The sequence below is a fragment of the Mus caroli genome, unplaced genomic scaffold (genome assembly GCF_978045245.1).
Source record: "Mus caroli unplaced genomic scaffold, Mus_caroli_1 scaffold_9, whole genome shotgun sequence".
Classification (NCBI taxonomy): domain Eukaryota; kingdom Metazoa; phylum Chordata; class Mammalia; order Rodentia; family Muridae; genus Mus; species Mus caroli.
Window position 1 is genome coordinate 64,727,362 of NW_028227264.1, and position 15,746 is coordinate 64,743,107.

The window sequence follows — 15,746 nt, forward strand, 5'->3', positions numbered from 1 at the left end:
AGCTATGAAGCCAATAAAAATTTAATGGGTCAACACAAAATCTTAGAACCTGTTGGTCTTTACACACTCTTAGGAAGTCACTACCTTTCTTCCCAGGAGACCCATGGCTAGTATTCTGTGTTGTGTGAGTTTTTCATGGTCTTTTACCCACGATCCAATGAGTATAATAAAGTTCCTTATACATTTATTCACATACTAATAAAAAACCACGGATCGGCGCTTCTCGAGACTTGAATTCCAAAACAAATGTTTTGTGGAAACTCAATACTTAGAAAGCTGATTTCTGCATATTGATTTTATATGAACTTCAAAGGGCATAGGAACAATACAAAGTGGAATTTTTTTAAAAAAGATACCCACAGGTAACATGGACTGGTTCCAAGGGACATAGAGGAAGTGGTTGCTTTTAGTTTTTCCCATTTCCAGCAATCTGAAGTTTGCAAATTGATGCAGAGATTGTTTTAACCTCTTCCAGTTTATATCTGAATGGTATCTGAATCCAAATGTCTGAATAAACTAGACTTAGAAGAATTTATGAAGGATGAATGTCTCATTAGTCATTTTCATTTGTACCAGACTTCTTTTCTCACTAACAGGAGCAGCAGCAATAATGGCATATGAGGCATGCTGGGCATTGAACATAGGCTAGCCATGTAGTCAATGCATGTGTCATCTTTATCCCCATTGCCTGCCTTAAATCTCATCACCACTCTCTGAGATCCATTCAGTTACAGTACCCCTATTTTCTTGACTTCATAGAGATCCATTCATTTACAGTACCCCTATTTTCTTGACTTCATAGAGGAGTTAGCAAAAAGAAGTTATGTTCCTGAAGTTTATAAAATTAATAAATGGTACAGCTGGGATTTAAACACAAGCCCTCTACCCAAGTTGACTCCACAGTCTATTTTCCTATTTGGACTATTCAAATCCCCTGTGTAACATTTACTAGGGAGATATGGATGGATATCCATCTTCACCAGTTGGGGCACCAACAACAGACCAAAGAAAAAGTTCCTCTCGAGTCTAGCTTAGTGAAGTAGTGAGTTTATAGAGGTTACTTTGAGAAGACCCAGGGAGGGGTTGGATTATTTACAAAAGCATGAGGACCTCAAAGGCAGCCACAGTATCAAAAAGCCCTCTTCAACTCTGGCAAGATGACTTGGTATATAATGTCACTTTCAACCAAACTTAACTGAGTTCAAACTTGGCACCAACTTGGTAGTAGAACATCAGTTTGTGAATTGTCCTCTGGTATCAAAAAGCCCATCCCAACATCAGTGACAACTCATTACAGTGTCACTCTTCACTCTCTGAATTCCTCTCATAATTTCCAGGCAGCATGGCCATCCAGGAAGTCACATTTCCCTACAAACATTACCACTTATCTAACTTTGGGTTAAGGGCCTTGTGAATCCTGTAAGTTTCAGGAGCTTTCTTGGTGTGTTGACTTCCTGCCTCCTCCCTCTAGAAGGGAATATTTCAATTCAGAGGGAATTATAACACAATACCTTACACCAGTATTTTTTTGTGTATTCTTATTGGAAATGTTCCCATCAGGGGTAGGTGTGTCCTGGTATATAGAGACTTTCTCTGGAAAGAAAAATATTTTGTAGACACTATTATATTCAGCTTTCCTAATAGTTTTTGGTTTGGAATATTCCCCAGAATGAGAAAAAATATGTTTCAAAGCAATTTCTATTATTTTATGCTAAAATGGTAAGAGTGTTTGAAAATGCTCTTTAGTCATCCATTTTTCTAATGTGAACACTACCAAAAATCATTTTAAGTGAGAAAAAAGAAGAAAAAGGGACACATGGACTTAGCTTGACCTTCCAATCATGATTAGATGATGGGGAGGTGGCATCTTAGATGCCTGCTCCTTTACCTTGCCCTCCTAAAATGGTGAAGGAAGAACAAAAGACTCCTGTTATAACCTCCTGGGAGCTTTTCCTATTCCCAAAGTGGGAGTCAGAACCTTCACTTCAAAGTGGGAGATTACAGAGCAGCAGAAAGAATACAGTGAAGGTAGGTGGCCTCTTCTCAAAGCAAACTAGACTGTGCCCTCTATTTTAGAGGCAACAACTTTGAATGAGGCACTTAAAGCATTCAGGTATATATTTTATCTAAATATACAAGGAAAAGTAGGAAGATCTTCTGTAGGACTGTAGTTTTGCTGAGCCTCTCCTATAAAACATAAATTTAGACTACTGTCCCATATGTGACTCATTTTCATCTCTCCCTGTGTATAATGTATTCTCTCTCTTTCTCTGTCTCTCACATGCATTCTTTCTCTCCCCACCCTCCTTCCCTCTCCATGCCTATCTTCTGCTTTTTTCCCCTTCCTCTCCATGATTTCATTACATATCCCTTGGCTTGCTTCATTCCTGCCTCTGCTTCCCAAGTGCAAAGTTTACAGTTGTGTGTTCCCATATCCACCCACATGGCAGTGTTTGGAAATGAATCCAGCTGGAATGAAAAGTCTGAAATTACATGCAATCTGATATTCACATGCAATCCAGGGAAATGGGAATATAAATTCCAAGATACTATGGGAGAATAATCATGATGTGTCTGTCTGTAAGAAAGAAGTAAGGCTTTGTCTCAAATGTCAGGCTTATGAGACAAGAAGCTAATGACAGAGCCTGTGAAAAGTCTCAACAAATACACCTTCATTTCACACTGCCTTGATAAAATTGCCTTAGATTATCCTCAAGTCTTGTGGCTTAACAATGTTAATTATTCTTTGGGAGGAAAGTAAGTGGAAAGAGCCCTTGGATCTGGGACCAGTGATGGCAAACAACAGTCAATGGGAAAGCTGGTGGGCCACTTCCCTCATGGGAATTTCCTAGAGATGGCACTCTTCCTAACTATCACAGGGATCCTGTCTTCTAAGTGGAAAGTAGATGACTGGTAGTGCACTGGACACAGTGGAGGCTGTGTCCTTGTAGCAGTGTCTTTGTGGCCAGCCTATGAGGGGAGTAGATAATAAGACAAGAAAAAAAGGGAGCCATTGAAATCTAGAAAAGAAACAACAAGAATTCATCGATGGATACCAATAACACCCAGTATTTATATAAATTGTTAAACAATAATTGTTAAAAAAAAAAAAACCAATTGCTTGGTAGTATTGTTTAGTTATGGTATCATTTACACAATCTACTTAAAGTCCACCACAGCAACATGAAGAGCAGATGCATTTCACAGATGGAGAAACAGACTCATGATATAAACTGATATTCTCAGGGTCACATAGCCAAGGGGCCATAGAGCCCATCCCTCTCTTCCTGCCGCACACCCTCTTCCTTACAGAGAGTTCCCCAACCTTAAAAATGGAAGACACATAAATAAATGCATGGTTGTTTTGCATTTAATAATATGAGACTGTTTAGAAACCCTCAGTACTCACCTTGCCCTATTTAATGAGTTGTTGTGTGAGAAAGACCTGAAGCCCTATGTGCTTGGCTCTGGGTGCTGAGTACTCGTCATCCTGTGATGGCTAGTCCTGTTAACATGATTGGGTTGAGGAAGGTCTAGGAGAATAGTAAAGCATACCTCTGGGTACCTCTGTGAGGGCCTTTCCAAAAGGACTAACTAGGAGGGAAACACACTCTAAATGTAGGTAATGTCATCTCACAGGTTGGGGACCCAAACAGAATACAAGGAAAAAGAGAAGAACACCAACAAGAGAAGGTGTTCCTTCTCATGCAGCTTCCTGGCCATTATGACGTGAACTGTTCTATCCACCCCTCCTCACCATGATATCTAAAACCTCTGAAGCCAGGAACCCAATTAATGATGTTTTCTCTTAGCTGTTTTTGTCAGCCATTTCAACGTAGTGGCAAAAGTCCAAGCATGCACGCATGCGCACACCTGTGCCCTATGTACATGGGGCTGACCATGGAGGCCAGTGGAGGGTGTCTAATGTCCTGCAGCCCCAGTTACAAGTATGTGTGCCCAATGTGGGTTCTCGGAATCAAACTCAGGTCCTCTGGAAGAGCAGGAATTATTCTGAATCACAGAATCATTGCTCCAGACCCTCCGGTATTACTTTTAATGACACTGCCAGGGGCAGGGCATTCCAATTTAATTTAACCAGAACCAGCTGACCTGTAGGTGAGAATAGTGAGCCTCCAAGTTTACACTGTGAGGTGTACAGTTGCACTAAGCTGATGGCATGCTGTGTGTTTCAAGAAAAGCCTCACAGGATGTAGAGTGCCTGTCAGACAACACATGGGCATTACAAGAGAATGAGAAGGGGAAAGCTCCTAAGAGTGTCTCCTGGGTGCGCTTATATAAGGAGATAAAATGATTATTCAGAGAGAGAGAGAGAGAGAGAGAGAGAGAGAGAGAGAGAGAGAGAGAGAGGTCTGCTTTTACTCTCTATGTACAGAAGGATCTGGAAGCACAGGGTGGTAGAGTGGGTTAGCAGGTAAAGAGGGCTGAAGGATGACTACTACTAAGAAAGGACAGATAAATTTGCATTCTCTGTCACAGCTAGTGCTAACTCCTGACCTGTCCTCATTTCCTGCCTCAGAAACTCAAGCCTACTCATTAATAGGCATTGTATTATTTGCCTCTCTGGTGTCACATTTAGGAATAGAGAGTATGCCATACATACAGGTGCATGCATACATGAGTGAATTTATGTGTGTTTGTGAGTACACTGGAATTATGCATGTGTTAGTGTATGTGGGTGAATGTGCAAGCAATTAAAAATGGGATAAACAGAGCTAATGTTGCTGCCCTCTGATGGTTTTCACCTCCTCGGTCAGAGGACCAGAAGTCCCCTCGTGACCATTGCTTTTCTTCAAAAAAGCAACTGAAAACTTATTAAAAGTTGTGCTAGTGAGATGGCCAAGGCTGACAACTTGTGTTTCAATCCCAGGACCCACATGGTCAAATGAGAGCCCTGAATCCTGCCAGTTTGTCCTTTGACTTTTCATATTCACAGGCTTGCCATGGTATGTGCACACATACCATATACACACTCACACACATACACACACACCCATAGATACTCATACACACTCATACACACTCACACATATATGCACTCACACTCATATACATATACACATGCACAAATATACACATTCATGTTCACATGTTCTTATATACAAATACATTCTCACACATACTCACACATTCATACACACTCATACATATACACTCATATATACAGATTCATGGTCACATGCTCTTACATACATACACAATCACACACATTCACACACTCATACACACACTCACATATTCACACATACATTCTTACACATTCACAAACTCACTCACTCAGTCACATGCTCTTACACATATTCACACTCACATACACATATACATGTACATTCACAAACTCACATGCACATACACATACCACACATACTCACACATACATACACACTCATGCATATGTACTCATACATACAGACTCATAATCACATGCTCTTACATATACATACACATTCACACTCACACTCACATATACACATATACATGTACATTCACACATCCACACATACACTCACACATTCACACACATTCAAACACTCTTACACATTTCCATACTCACACACTCATACACAGTCACATGCTCTTACACACACACACACAGTTCACACTCACATACATGCATATTCAGATATACATAGACACTCTCACACCCACACATATACACTCATATACAGCATTCACATATACACACACTCACACATATTTACACCCACACTTACACACACTCACACACACATGCACACAATCACATGCTTGCAAATGCTCATACACACAGTAAATAAATGCAAAACCTTTAACATTTCTAGTCTGCAGATTACTCTGCATAATAGTTTTGTGTAGGAACTTCTATCCCAGTAGCTAATTACACGTGTGTGTGTGTGTGTGTGTGTGTGTGTAACAGTTGAAATGTTGAATATAATAAAAAGTTTTCCTATCCCAGAAGTACTTCATGTGCTAGTTTCTCCCATACATAGAATAAAGCAAGGCAGCGTGGTTTGCAGGGTGAAGCAGACAAATTAAACTTGACTATTTTGGGAATATGATCTCAGTTGAGAGTAAAAATCCTATTTCCTGACTTAGGTTGTTCCATGGTCAAACTCCTACTGTAGCTTCATGGACAATAAACAGTTTTTGTATTTGTTTTCTTCCAGGGAAGAAGGAGTGGGTGGCTGATTTAGAGGGTTGGGTTGGTACTCTTTCAGCACAAGTGATTTACTGGGGATCTTTCAGAATTGTTCTTTTAATAAGTTTTCAGTTGCTTTTTTGAAGAAAAGCGGTGGTCACGAGGGGACTTCTGGTCCTCTGACCGAGGAGGTGAAAACCATCAGAGGGCAGCAACATTAGCTCTGTTTATCCCATTTGTGCGCAGTAAGACAGAAAAGGAGGAATGAGAGAAAACTCGATTCTGCAGAAATCTAGCAAGGACGCGCTGAAGGATTCTATTCCCTTGAAGGTCAATCCGTAACAACCCCAGCACCCAGGAAGTGATTCAATTCAGCTTAGGGATTGTACCTGGTAATTACACTCTCTTTAAATCTGCACCTGAGTTGTAAATTGAGAAGAAAGCCTCCCCATGATCCTTTCTAAAAGGCAATTTCAAAACAGTTTAAGAGGCTTCAAGGTACAAGAAATTCTTTGATATGTGGGCATATGGCAATTAAAGGCTATTCGGTATAATTATGTGCAAATAAGAACGCACCCTTTTAAAAATAAATGAAATAAAGTAAAATATCCATTCTGTGTGCTTCACCCTGAGTGTGTTTGTAAATGCAGATAGGCCTGGGTGGCATTATTAAGCATCTATTTTCCCAAGAGATACTTTCATTAACTCAGAATCACTTCTGAATTCAGATTCATCATCACGCCAGTCAGACTAGATGAATTTGCTTCTTAGTACTATCATGAAATTGGTTTATTTTCTGTGCTCTCTGATGGGGTGTGACAAGTCAACATGAATACCACAAATTATGGGAACTAAAGAGAGGGCCTGCAGTGTTCCTGGCTGTCATTATGCTTGAGCAGCATCCTGCCTCTGCTCTTGGGTCCTGCACCTCCCGGTACCCTGCCCTTGATTTACTGGCTCCTTCTGCATTCTTCCCATATCTCCTCCTCAACCCATATTCCTCCCCTTAATTGCTTACAAAAGGGTATCAAATTCTAACTCCTGCCATCCCTTAGATATATGAAGGATCCCAGCGTGAAGCTGAACTAATTAGAGAAATCGGTGGAACTCCACATTCTATAGTTGTGCCGGGCATCCTCTGGATAAAAGTGAAAAGGAAAGGACTTCATTTTCTCAGTGTGTGTCCTGGGTAGTTTTATGTCAGCTTGACACAAGCTAGATTCATCTGAAAGGAGGGAACTTCAGTTGAGAAAATGCCTCCCTAAGATCTAGCTGTAAGCATTTTCTTAATAAGTGATTGATGGGGGAGGGCCCAGCCCATTGTGGGTGATGCTATCTGTGGGATGGTGGTCCTGGGTTCTATAAGGAAGCAGGATGAGCATGAGGGCAAGCCAGTAAGCAGCACCCCTCTGTGACTTCTACATCTGCTCCTGCATCAGATTCCTGCACAGTTTGATTTCCTGCCCTGACTTCCTTCAATAATGGACTACAATGTGGAAGTGCAAGCTACATAAACCCTTTCGTCCCCAATTTGCTTTTGGGTCATGGCGATTTGCTGAAGCAATAGAAGCCCTGCCTAAGACTGTGTGAAGTCTCTACCTCATTGCCATCCCTTTCTGTGTATATGCAAAACTCTGATCATATTGTAGCATGGTTTGGGGAATTGCCACACTTATGTCTTGTTCTAACTGAGTACTCTGAAAAGTGAGGACCTGTCATTGATAACCTGAGGGCAATGGGCCTCAGAATGACATTTCCCTGGTGTCATGTATGTTGATCTTCTAAGTATTACTATTATTACCTGTTGAAACCATTAACATACCTTCATCCTAAAAATATCTATAGGGTCATTTTGCTATATCAACTTTGGATAGGAAAAGGGGGAAAGTTGCTCTTTTACAGAGGATTTTTAAGTCTACAATTGGAACTGAGCCAGTGGCTCAGTACTTGGGAGCACTGTCTGCTGTTCCAGAGGACCAGGGTTCGATTCCCAGCACTCACATGGCAACAAACAATTACTTGTAACTCCAGTTCCAGGGGAACCAACACCATCTTTGGGTACTGCATACATGTGGTTCACAGACATACATACAGATATCACATCCATATGCATAAAATTTAAAAAAATCTTTTCAAATTATATGGCATGGTACAAAAATTCAAGGAGAAATATACTTCGAGCAAAAATTCAGTTTGTAAAAAACTTTCTTGTAAATAGCCAATCTTTAAGAAGTTGAATTTCCCCTGCCCCTACAAGTGTTGTAGGTTTTGCTGTTGTGCCACAGCTACATCAACCGGTGGCAGAGAGGAGGGCGGCTATGTCTCTGATCAGTGTTCTGACCTAGAAACATCTGATGATTGCTAGCCTAACATTCTCCACAAAAACAAAACAAAAAAAAAAAAAGCTAGTCTGAGACAACCACCAGTCCAGCACCAGGCAGTTCCAGATGGATTTCTAGGACTTCTAGTCTTCGAGGAGACTACAAGAACCTTGTTGGGAAAGTGAGCCCGAGACAAAGACTCTTGCAATGGGCCACTTGAGCAGCCAGGTGAGGAACAAGAGCTATGGAGCCTGGTCAGGGAGCTAGCCTGATGACCAGCATTCTGCTCTATGAAGGGGTTGGGGAAGGGGGCACACCATGCCAGAGATGACCTCTGCCTAGCACCATAATGCAGGATCAGGGCATAGCACTTCTTAGACCACTCCTGAGATGACTCAGATACTCAGAGACCCCAGATGCCATTAAGAGGAGCAAGTAAGTGGTGGAGAAATGAAAGAGAAAGAGAAACAGAAGGATGTGGGCACAATGAAGAGAAGCAGAACTGGAGGCTCTAGGGTGGTGAGGAACAGCCTGATGTGAGTAGCTGGTAATGCCAGCATAGTGGGGTTCTGGCCTGTGCTGCTACCAGGGCCCACAGCTGGGTCTATGGCCCAGTGGCAGCAGGGGTCTGTTACTACCAAAGGCCAGACAGATGTCCCTGGTCTGGGCTACCACAGGAGACATGTTGATGGATGAGAACTGGCCCCATCCCTCACCTGGGCATTCTGAAGGAGTTATCCCTGGGGTCATGAGAGCACGAGAGGTGACCCTACACCAAATTTGGGATACCTGTACTTGGGACAGCACACCCCACACACATTTTGAGCAATGCTGGTGAGCTAGCCCTAAGGAATATGTGAGTGCTGACCCTGCCTACTCATCTCCTGTGTGGTGGCATGGATAAGGAATAACCTGCTACCCCATCCCTCACCCTTCACCACCTGTGGCAGGCAGGAGAGCTGGCCCTGGGATCATGAGAACAAAAGAGCTATCACTGCCCCTTACCAGCTGCAGCACTCTCGGGGGATGGGGGTTTGCAGGCCCTGCACCTCACTTAGGCAGCACAGTAGAGCTGGCCCTGGATGTGGAGGTTACAGGAGAGCCAGCCCCAGGGGCATGAGTGTAGAAGAGCTGGCCCTATCTCTTGTCTGCTAGACAGTGGCATGGATAAGTGTGAGACCCTCCTCCCTTCCCTCATCTCTTGCCAGCTATGGCAAGCAGAAGTGTCAGCCCCAGGGTCATGAGAATGGGAGAATTGGCCATGTCCCTCACTGGCTACAAAACTTGGGAGAGTAGACCCTTCATCTCACCAGGCAGCAGGGTTGGTGGTGAGCTGACGCCGAGAGTGAGAGAGTGGGAGAGCTGGTGGGCCGCCCAGCTCAGATACCTCTCAGACTCAAGTCGACCCCACCCCAACATCTACCCCATCAATGAACTGGTAGAGTGCACGAAGATCTGGTCCTACAGATCTCTAAGGAACAGGACAAAAGTAGGAGTTTCGGGTATTGACAGAGTAACAGAAGCCTTATACCAGACTGAGCCATTGCAATAAATATGTTGCAATAAATAAATACTGCAAGCAAAGAAGTATAGACAAAAGGGTATATCATGAGACTGTGACACACTAAAGCATCTACAACAAGATTTTTTTTATCTCTGTTGGAGGGGAAGTTGCAATGGTAGAAGGCAGGTAGAGGAGAGGGAAGATTGGTTTGATTGGAATACATGATGTGAAATTCACAAAAAAATAATAAAACAACAGAGAGATAGGAAAGAAGACAGAGGGGGAGGCAGAGGAAGAGGAGGGGGAGGAGGGAGGGAGGGAGAAAGTTGAATTTTTGTTTTGTTTTTTGTGATTAATTTGATTTTATTTGTCTATATAGCATTGCTTCAAAAGAGTACATCTTCATTGATCTGCAGAAAATCTGCCCGATAGGGTGGGCTAATGCCCAAGGATTGTCAGATTAATTTTATAAGGACAGGAAAGGCATATCAGCTTCAAGAATGAATGCTGAGATGAGATTTCTGAAAGCCTTGCATTTCAGAATTATCTATCACAGACCAAGCAAAATGGTGGACCATCTCTATGAAAGTCATCTGCTACCCGTTACCCTATCCTAAATGGTTCCTGACAGAAGGGAGGAGAAAGAAGAGGGGAGGGGAGGGGAAGAGAGGGGAGGGGAGAGGGGCGCAGAGGAGCCATCCCACCACATTATCAAGCCTGTTGGCAAAGACATCCAGACTATCTTGTCAAACCTTTCACTTCATTTGATGTATGCAGAGCAAACAAAATAATCCCACTGAGACCTACTGAAATTGCTGATTTACAGAATCACAAGATATAAAGACTGGAGATGGAACGTAACTTGTTATGAACTAGTAGGCATCCAACAAATGAGCTAGGAATTGTGTTTGGGAATCTTCAGACCTTCCACTTCCCTTTCCGTAAATATGATTGCAATGGAACAGTAAAGAACAAAAAGGAAATATAATTACAGAAAGCCATCTGTATCAAAATTAACTTAGGGAAGTTAAGCTTTCATCATTTTAGCCCAAAGTGGACCATTTGGTCTACAAAGTGATAATCCTGTGAGAAAGGACCAGGCAAGCACTGGCTGCTTCCAATGATCCATTTCATAGTAGAGAGGAAATATTGGTGAGTATATGAAGAAGAGTTCACTAGTACTAACATTTTCTTTCCCAACATTAATTCATCCATCTAGTGGGCTTGAGGTATGTTATACAGTTCACAAGTCGAAGTCAGAGGCACAATCTGTGGGCATTCACTTTCTCCCTCCTCCATGAGGGTTCAAGGAATGGAACTTGAGGGTTCGGGGAATCGAACTCAGGTTGTCAGACTTAGGAGCAAGCATTTTGACCAGCTGAACCCTCTCCCCAGCCCCGAATATCTTGTTCCTATAATTCCTTGCTCTGGGCTATTTTGCCTGTGGTACCTGACACCATCTTACATGCTTGCTGTTCACTGAATCATAGGAAGCCAAGTTAAGAAATGTAAGTTGGATATTGTTGACAACAAGACGAACAACAACAACAACAACAACAACACAGGGAAGATACTGTTGTCTGTCCACTCAGGCAGCCAAAGCATTTCTCCAGTCTCGCCGTCAGCCATGTCCTATTCTGTCCTGCAAAGGATTGTTAATGGAGTAGCTCACAAAGATGATGGAAAAATAGACAGTTTCTAGCACTGCACTGGGAAAATAGTAGAGTTGGAAAAAAAAAACTTTAATACCAATACTATAAAAGAATTTGAGAAATAGCAGAAGAAAATGGTCCATCTGAATCAAAGCCTGTCTCTCATTTCATATGTGTCCTCAAGGGGTTGTATGTCATTTGCCACTAACTATGACTTACAAGTATTTGAGTTTTGGTGTTTGCAGAAATCAGTCCCCAGCAGACCTATTACACAACAAGCAATTACACATGGCTGGGAAATTGTACTTTGTAATTACACTATCCTTCAGCATTCACTCTGACTGGAATGTAAATAATCCAGGGAATTATATGGCTTAACATGCATATACATTTAAAATGAAGCTAGATGCAAACGTTAAAACAGAAGATATATGAACGGATACCCACCGCATCCTTTTCTGTGATACCCAAACCCACATCCAGGCTTCTCCATTACTTTGATACACATAATCATTTAAACTCACAACAGTGTCTCCTAGATGGCTTTCCTTTTTTGGTTTTGGTTTTGGTTTTGGTTTTTCAGGGAGAATTCTGTTTGAGTGTGATGCTTGAAGAGCTCATAGGAGATGGGGGAAGATATTCTTCTCTGTGTGATAAATAAACATTACTTTGACTTGACCATAGATGTCTTTCCGGCATTTGATATTACTTACTTAACTATTAATTGCTATGTGTCTTCCCTTGTTAAGTCATCTATGTCATACCTATCTTGAGGGTTATTGTAAAAGTTAGAAGTGATCACATAAAAGAACCAGACTCCACGAATTACCTGTGGATCCATCAACGGGCAGTTGACCTCACCTTGACTCAGTTTCCTCTCATGTAAAAAATGACTCTATTTTTGGCTACAAATTTACAACATAGAGTTATGTAAGAACCAGATGCATCTATATACATTAGAATCCAGTAAACACTGGCTTTGTTCATGAGAGTAAGCACTCAACAAGTCATGGCTATTGTTATAACATTGATGAATTTAAGAAGGCCCTGTTAAGTCTTATCCCATTATTGATCTAGAACAGAAAAACTAGGCCATGGAGTCTTTTCACTACCAATTCTGATTTAGAATCTGTATACACAAACATTATCTGGGGTTGTAATTTGTTGGAGACCTGAATTCATTGTAAAATAGCCACAAACAAATGTCCAATTTTCAACAGCTTTGTTCGGTCTCAATCCTAACAACACATTAAAACGAATGTGCTCTAGATCTTTCTGGATTGAGAGTCATGTAGACCACACCCTTCTTTGTTGATAAGGCTCTGTAGGTAAGTCTGCTATAAGAGCCATTAGTTTAGTCATCTGAGATCTGTCTCCTTGACTGTATAAGCCACAACTAAAGACTGTACTGAACTGAGGCCTTAGCAAAGAACAAGCCAATCCAAAACTCAATGATCTTTTTATTTTTCCCTCCTGAAGCTTCTATTAACTCAAGACCCTACTGAAGTGATCCTACGACTTAGCATAATCTTGGTCCATGAGCAGAATATTGACTAAGTAAATTTGTATATCACATGAACTCAAATTCATGAATTAGTTGCAATGAACATTATGTCTTCCAGGAGTCACATATTTAGTTAAAATAATTAGTCTTGAGATAAAAATGTACGATCAGTCAGATGTTACCAATAAAATTTCTCAAAAAATTTAAGAACCTTAGGTAAATGTGTCCATCTGAAGTTGGATAAATAGAACTCCAAATTCTTCACCTTTCACAAAATGAAATCAGCTTTCATCTTGGTGATTGTATATTATGACATGCTCTTAGGGGAAAATAAAATAATATACGTAAGTTTTAGGATATTATATAACAATTTAATCTTCCTTTATAACACTAGATTTTAGCACTTGTATCTCAAGGGAAAAGGATTTGGTAATGGTCTGGTTATTTTTGATTCATATTAAAAATGTCTTGATTTTAAAAAATAATGCCAAATAAAACTAATGCCTTTACACTACTTAATTAGTCTGTTCTCACTGGCTAGCAAAATGAACCAGGTAGTTGCCAAAATCCTACTTAGTTTTAGTATGCAAACAACTGCAGCATAAGGTTTACTGTGGTAAATTCCTTCCTTAGGATACAAGCCCAATTGAGAGCAAAACCTCAGTAGGCAGTGGTGGTGCATGCCTTTAATTCCAGCACTTGGGAGGCAGAGGCAGGTGGATTTCTGAGTTTGAGGCCAGCCTGGTCTACAGAGTGAGTTCCAGGACAGCCAGGGCTACACAGAGAAACACTGTCTCAAAAAACCAAAAATAAACAAAATAAAATAAAATAAAAAGGAGAGTAAAACCTTTTAGAGAACAGTGATGACATTGGGAAATTCAAGGTTCCAACCTCTCCTTCTGGGAAGGGTGAATAGGCCCAGGGAGGGCTGAATACCAACATTTACAAGGTATTTTTAAAAAACTGATTGGAAATTGCTCCTGAGGAAAAGATCAAAGACTGGGGCTCTGTGGAAGGAGAAATGGGATAGTTTTTAAATCAATTTTTAAATCATAAGACTTTGTCAGTCAGCTCAGCAGAAGGCACCAAGGTCTTTGCAGGCTAGAGAACAGTTCTGACATACAGAATAAGATGGGGGGTGGGAGTGGAAGATATCAGAGGCAGGTTTAATGAACAATTTTGTGTAGATTTTTAAAATTGGATTTGATATCTCTCTCTCTCCTCTCTCTCTCTCTCTCTCTCTCTCTCTCTCTCTCTCTCTCTCTCTCTCTCTCTCTCTCTCTCTCTCTCTCTCTCTCTCCAAAAACCTAAAAGGAAAAAAGGAGGAAGAATTACCTATAATTTCCAAATAAAAAGCAATAGGAAGCATAACATCTATCCAGCTGTGACTGATATATGGCATTCAGTCAGGAACACATAGGCACTCGTGCACACACTACACACACACACACACACACACACACACAGCTGTCAAGACAGATAGCTCAAGGTTCAAGCCTTGTTCCCTACTTGCCAGCCATGATATGTTGCTTCTAACGCTTTTCATTTTCACCTCTGAGAGGCAGTTTGTGTGTGTGCTGCAGACATGGAATGACTACTGTAAGACAGAATAGAAAGATGAGGGAGACCACGGGACCAAGGGTAAAGAAGGGAGCTCCTTACTTCAGAGTTGGGCTGAAGCCTCTCGCAAGGATTCCAGCCCAATTAATTTCATCTGCTGAGCGGGATGTAAACATGGATATGGTGTGCCTTTTATACAGCCATATGATAAATAAGACGGCTAAAAGAGCAGGCTGGTGATGCAGCTCAGCTGGCAAAAGGCACTTGCTGCCAAGTCTGACAACTGGAGTTTGGCCTCCAGAGCCCACACAGTAGAAAAATAAAGTGATTTCCTCAAGTGGTCCTCTGCTCTCCACATTTGTGTCAGAGTGCACACACACACACACACACACACACACACACACACACACACGCACACATATACATGCACACATATACATGCTAAGTAAATGTCATAATGTTTAAAGAATGTGTAAAAATGATTAAAATATTAAAATACGGCCTCACTCATTTTCTAGCTATAAATCTGCAATTTTCTAGGGCTCTCGCCAAGAAATCCCACTTACAGTAAAAGACATGCCCCAAATGCCTTGTGCAGAAGGAGTAGCTTGCTGGTTTCTTTTATCAGATTATAAGCCCTCCTAGTGACCTCCAGAGCCACCTATTATCATTATTGGTTATCATTATTGAAAAGAGGGAGGAAAAAAAAAGCTTCTTAACAATCCTTTCAAATGTAACTTAAGACCAGCCAAAATGGTGTATCTGTCTATGGCTAAGTCATCTAAGTGTGACTCTTATGCCAGGAGCTCCTGCATGCATTCTTGGGTATAACTTGTTCTTTCCCTGAGCCCTTTTTTATTTTTAATAAACTCTAACTCTGCTTTATGCTGCTTGGTCCTGAAGTTCTTTTCTAAAGCTCAGCATAGGATCTGGTTTTACCTGTGCTGAGGAGTAAGAGGATAATCCCTAAAGGATGAGGGAACTCAAGATGCTACAGATGACAATATGGAGCTGTGCCTCTGTCCCCATCACCAGTGAGTAAAGATGTTGAGCAACGGACATGAGGAAT

The 15,746-nt window shown here is 41.4% G+C and overlaps 1 non-coding gene across 1 annotated transcript; it reads left to right on the plus strand.

Annotated features, from left to right (window-relative positions):
- The first annotated feature begins 8,379 nt into the window (after window positions 1-8,379).
- On the plus strand, window positions 8,380-8,510 carry LOC115032229 (small nucleolar RNA SNORA17). The gene has a single exon (XR_003837884.1). It is a non-coding gene; the product is annotated as a small nucleolar RNA SNORA17 (small nucleolar RNA).
- Window positions 8,511-15,746: the final 7,236 nt, after the last annotated feature.